Below are 7,031 nucleotides of genomic sequence, written 5' to 3'. Positions count from 1 at the left end.
TGTCTATTATGGTACCACTTATACTTTTATACCATTATTATTATCTTACCAAATATTTTCAGCTTAATCATCAAGCATTCATATTTAAAGCTAGATCATATCTTTATAAAATACCACATTTCAAATGCAAGGAATAAAATACTTGCCTTAGACATTACAATCCAACTTCATACCCAACAAGCATCATATTGAAACTAGTCATATATATACATGTCATGATATGTATCAATCTCATAATGTTTTCTTATAAACATATATCATTTGTTTTCCTCCTCCTCCTCTCCATTCCACATCCTTAATGTATATAACATTCTTGTAAGTACAATTTCACAATTTACTTATTAATGCTCACATCAAGCAGTTCACACGACTCATAATCACTCAATTATTTAAAATTCGAGCTACAGAGCTCCAAATTAAGATCCGTAAATTTTCCCTGAAACTAGACTCATATATCATTCCACCATAAAATTTTTAGAATTTTTGGTTTAGCCAATTCGTACAGTTTATTCATTTAACTTTCCCCTGTTTCACTATCTGACAGTTCTGACCTCTCTTTATTAAAAATTAATTATATCACATTACAGAACTCGGATAATGTTCCCGTTGATTTCTATTGAAAATAGACTCATTAAGGATTCTAAAAATATAAATTTGAGCCTCTAATTAATTTTCTCAAATTTTTGGTGATTTTCCAAATTCAAAACAGGGGAACCCAAATTCATTCTAACCTTGTCTCACAAAATTCATTATATCTCATAATTTACAATTCAATTACTTACACTGTTTCTTCTATGAGAAACTAGACTCAATAAGATTTAATTTTATATATTATTCATTCTCTAATTCGATTTTTACAATTTATGTTGATTTTTCAAAGTCAACCTACTACTTCTGTCCAAAACTGTTTTAGTTCAAGATGTTTATTACCATTTTTCCTCTAAATTTCACAGGTCATACAATTCAGTCCTTGCTTAATTAGCCCATCTATTAAGCTATTTTTTTCTCAATTAACATTTTGTTCCATCATTATAAACTATTACACAACCTTTGAAAATCAGAATTTTAATAATAAACCTTAATTCACAACTTTTTCACAATTAGGTCCTAAAATCAATTTCTATTGAAATTACTTGATAAAATCATTAAACAACAAAATCAAAGCTTCAAATTCATTTTACTTCATCATAAACAGCCAAAAACTTATCATTGATAGCTTTTAATTTTTTTCATAAAATCAGAAACTAATGAATTAAACACTTGGACCTAATTGTAAAAGTCACAAAAACATAAAAATCTCAAAGAAAAAGGCAAGAATTGAACTCACATATGTCAAAGTATGAAAAACCAGCAGATTTCAGACTTCCCATGGCGTTTTTGCTGAAGAAAAATGATGATATCTCTAGATTTTTCAAATTTGTCTTGTTTTATATGTTTAATTTGCAAAATTTCCCATTTTGCCCTTGTTTCTCCTTGTCTTTTTTGCTAATTTTCTTGCCCAACCGTCCAGCCCTTACAATTTGGGTCCAATTTCCTTTTAAATCCCTCCTTTTTAATCACTTAAACTATTTAATCACAATTTAATAAATTTCGTACTATTTTCAATTTAGTCCTTTTTAATTAATTGACTAACCAAACGTTAAAATTTTCTAACGAAACTTTAATACTAACTTAATAACACTCCATAAATATTTATAAAAATATTTATGGCTCGGCTTATGAATCCGAGGTCTCGATACCTCGTTTTCAATCTAATTTACCTGATTAATTCTTTTAAAATCGCAAAATTTACTAATTAAAAATAATTCTTTTAAGTTCGTGCTTGGCCTATAATTATTATTTGTTAAAATTTCTAAACTTATTCGTCGAATTTAGTAATCTCGAATCACTGTTTCCGACACCACTGAAAAATTTGGCTGTTACAACTCCTCTCCCTTTAGGGATTTCGTCCCCGAAAATCTTACCAGAAAAAGTTGCTTTCAACTCTCATGAAAAACATTCATAGAATTTCTCAGAATCACAACCGAATTAATCTCAAACATCTCTTCCTAATAACCTTTAGACTGTAGCATACAGTGTCGGAGCATATCATCAAGATCTCACTTATTCTCTCATAATTACTTATACTCAATTGATTTGTTCAATAAAAATTTTGTACATTCTGAAATGATCATACGAATCTTTCTTTGTCAAATGATCAACCACAATCAAATAACATCTTATTTTTCAGAGAGAATGACAATCCCGATACGAAATCTATGGCAATTCTATCTCATAACTTACTCGTCTCATCACTGACTGTTTTAGTACTAAATACACTTGGTTTCTCGTCTTTTACCTGTTAACAAATCAATGTCTGAATACGAATCCAAAATATCATTAGACACATACAATCACTAGCACAACTAACTTACATAACTGCACATCTTATCTCTCTTGGATGAGCAGACTAACTACTACTGGGCCTTGTGCAAAAACTTCTATATAAACTTCAGATTCATCTATACATACATTCTATCTCGAGATAACAATAATAACAAAAATCAGGTTCGACCTGAAATTCAGCATCAGAAATAAATTCGCTCCAAAGTTATTTAGATTACCACCCATTATTACATTTCTGAGCTTCTCAGTTTCACAAAGAAAACCCCACTTTGGCATTTAACTGGGTTGGAATAAAATCATCAGCAAATAAAGCCAATCATGTAATCAACATTCACAAAATAATCAAGATTCTCCAATACGTATATAATGCAGAGTAACAACCCGTAAAAACAGAATAATAGCTTCACATGAATCTCACCATTTACTTTTATCTCAAACATAACAAAATAGTTTAACAAAGAAAAATGAAGAAGTCCCAATCATAATTTAATCAGACCAACGTTGCTCTCGTCAAACATTTTAGTTAACTAGCATTCTTATACAATAAAAATTTCATCAGAAAATGAACAGCCACATATTCATCTGACTAATTCTGTCATCCCTAATCCCATAATATTTCATTCATTAACAAAAATCAATTCAAAAGAATTTTCCGGTAAGTACACTCTTTAGGCATCATAACTGAATAAGTCAATTTATCGAAATTAGTTTCTTCTCTAACCATGACCTTGCATATCTCGAATGATCTTTAAAACATTCTAATACCTTTTTCCAGAACTGTATTTACTTTTTAAACTATTCTCGTCTCTGTATGCCTTACTAATGACTTCACCACTCTACTCTCCAATTCTACACATGTGACTTTATTAACATAAATCTCATGAAATTTTGTCATAATTACAACTCTGGTAAGGGGGTGAGGCCGTAAAGCCTCTAACTTAACTCTCATAATTACACACATATGACTTGACATTCATCATTAACATAACATCATCGTTTTCACATAATTCACTTCAAGCAAAATTAATACACTTATATAGTCTATGAATATTTTCTGCCATCTACAATTTCAAACGATGAATTCACTTAGTTCAACTCATTATCAACAATTAATCAATTCAATCTCTTAAGCCCATTTATCACTTACCTTTCTTAATCAATTTAGGGAACAAGTTCGGAATTGAGTACTTCGTTTTCACCATGCCATAGTAAAACTATGGTCTTGCACATAGTCATATATCACACATTGAAGCCATAGCCCAGCCATGGTCTTACACAGATCACATATCACACTGATGCCATATCCTAGATATGGTCTATATTGAATAATATAAAAATTGATAACATCTCAGAGAGAGTCCAGAAGAATAACATTGCACATTCACCATTCAAAGTTTCCACCAACAGAAATAAAAGATAATATCATGTGAATCTTAGTATAAAGTATTCTACACATATATTGACTTGGATAACCAAAGAAAGATAGAGTAATACCACTTGTGAATCAATCAAACTTGCGACAATTTCTGTCTGTTAGCATATTTATCTAACCTTTTCCATATAATGATTATAGCATCCAAACATGAACAGTTGCATATACTTCTGAAAATATCAGTACATATAAAACATCCATATAAAATTCCCAACAAAAATTTTTACTGTAATATACCTATTTATAATAGCTATATTCAAATATTTTTGCAATTTATTTACCAATTCATTGACTGGTATAGTCATCAATAATTTCACATCATTCAGTTCACTCAAGAAATTAATTCGGAAGAAATTTTCAGTTAATCGTTCTATAAATTCCATATTTGAACAGATTGATTTTCCTATAAATAACTTCTTTATTTAACAGTGGTACTGTATATCCCAGCTAGTTTTCAGAAAAATATGATGTCTCTATTCAGAACTCATCTTTACCTATTAACTCATTCTCAGTTCCGACTGTATTATCAATTGTTCAACCATTGAACTTTTTCACTTTCAACTTTTGAAATCAATATAAATCTCATGAATTCCATTGTATATAACTGCACTAGTAAAGGGGTATAAATCTTAAAGTCTCATAATTTAATTTTCATATATTTTCTTATATAACATTTATTATTCTCAAGTATTATAAAACATTTATCCGTACTTTTACAAGTTCTACTTCATCATAACTAACATTTTTACTCAGGGATAATCTTTTACCTTGTAACAAAAATTGTTTACTTTTTACTTAACAGAGGCCCAGTAGACTAGATAGAACGCTTCGGATATACAGGACTTATACAGAGGTGCATTATTATGCACTAATGAACAGAGAGCACTGAAGTGCTACACAGAGAGCACAAATGTGCTAATCAGAGAGCACTGACGTGCTAAATATCAGAGAACACTGGCGTGCTAATAATTAGAGAGCACTGGCGTGCTAATATTCAGAGAGCACTGGCGTGCTAATATTCAGAGAGCACTGGCATGCTAATAATCAGAGAGCACTGACGTGCTAATAATCAGAGAGCATGCTGAGGTCCCTTAACATCCTAGTAGTTCTAATCTTGTCTACTTGGGCAAATTATTTCATACATGCATATCACTTTTACACCTTTCGCATAATATTTTTACATGCTTTACAATTTAATCCTTGTACCAATAATTCATATACTTATATCTTCTGTATCTTCAATACATGTAATATATTTCAAAATTTACCATTCATTCATAATTCTCTAATAATCCTTATCATGTACTTCATATATTACATTTATATATTTTGTAATTTAGTCATCAGCACAATATTTTCATGTAGTAATATAAATTGCTTTTAATAATACATATAACATAATATTCATCATCGACATGTATTATAAAACATTTATTCATGCTCTTTTCTTTTCTTTTTTTTATACCGATTTATCATAATCAACTTTCTACTCGTATACTTGAGTATCGCTTTTAGCATTATCAAAATTAGCTTGGTTGTAAAACATCTCTTTCTATAAGTAAAACAAATTTCATTAGAGTCGAGAGATATCACACTATCACATATTTTAATGATATGTGTTTTTAGACTTCACATATACTACGTTCGGTCCGAGAACCGACTAAACCATAGCTCTGATACACTTAAATGTAACACCCCTAACCTGTATCCGTCGCCGAAACAGGGTTACAGAGTGTTACCAGTACATACAGAACATTTACAGATTAATCAAAACATTACTATTCACTTTCTGAGATTATATATATAACGACCTTTATTTGGGCCCTCGAAGCCCAACATGAAGGTTAAAATCAAGTTGGAGCTCAACTGATTTCGCATAAAATTTTTCGCTTAATTTTTTTTTAAAAAAAAATTTACTTGTGAACAGTACCCACACGCCCATGTGATTAGGCCGTGTGGATTCCACACGCCCGAGTGGCTTGGGACATGCCCGTGTCCCTTATCCGTGGAGCTTTTTGTTTATGACATCATCATCAATTTAGGGGCACACGGCCACATCGCACGCCCGTATCCTAAAGTGGTGTTCCATATACGGCTGAGATACACGGTCGTGTCTTTGCCTGTGTGGTCAATATCTGAGCTATTTTCCAAGCCTTGGTCAACCTTAATCTCTTACACACTTATACAAAATCAAAAGCATATAACATGGTATTCATTTAATGATTAAACATTCTCAATTAAACTAAAAACATAGCATTTGTATGTCATCATACATGTGTCTCTCATACTCATTTTACCTTGTCTATAATGGTACCACTTATACTTTTATACCATGATTATCGTCTTACCAAATATTTTCAGCTTAATCATCAAGCATTCATATTTAAAGCTAGATCATATCTTTATAAAATACCACATTTCAGATGCACGGAATAAAATACTTGCTTTAGACATTTCAATCCAACTTCATACCCAACAAGCATCATATTGAAACTAGTCATATATATACATGTCATGATATGTATCATTCTCATACTGTTTTCTTATAAACATATATCATTTGTTTTCCTCCTCCTCCTCTCCATTCCACATCCTTAATGTATATAATATTCTTGTAAGTACAATTTCACAATTTACTTATTAATGCTCACATCAAGCTGTTCACACGACTCATAATCGCTCAATTATTTAAAATTCGAGCTACAGAGCTCCAAATTAAGATCCGTAAATTTTCCCTGAAATTGGACTCACATATCATTCCATCAAAATTTTTTTAGAATTTTTGGTTTAGCCAATTGGTACAGTTTATTCATTTAAGTTTCCCCTGTTTCACTATCTGATAGTTCTGACCTCTCTTCACTAAAAATTAATTATATCACATTACAAAACTCGGATAATGTTCCCGTTGATTTCTATTGAAAATAGACTCATTAAAAATTCTAAACATATAAATTTGAGCCTCTAATTAATTTTCTCCAATTTTTGGTGATTTTCCAAAGTAAAAATAGGGGAACCCGAATTCATTCTAACCTTGTCTCACAAAATTCATTATATCTCATAATTTACAATTCAATTACTTACACCGTTTCTTCTAAAAGAAACTAGACTCAATAAGATTTAATTTCATATATTATTCATTCTCTAATTCGACTTTTACAATTTATGGTGATTTTTCAAATTCAACCTACTGCTTCTGTCCAAAACTGTTTTAGTT

Source organism: Gossypium hirsutum, chromosome A05, assembly GCF_007990345.1.
Source record: "Gossypium hirsutum isolate 1008001.06 chromosome A05, Gossypium_hirsutum_v2.1, whole genome shotgun sequence".
In the NCBI taxonomy this organism is placed as follows: domain Eukaryota; kingdom Viridiplantae; phylum Streptophyta; class Magnoliopsida; order Malvales; family Malvaceae; genus Gossypium; species Gossypium hirsutum.
This window is presented reverse-complemented; position numbering follows the sequence as displayed.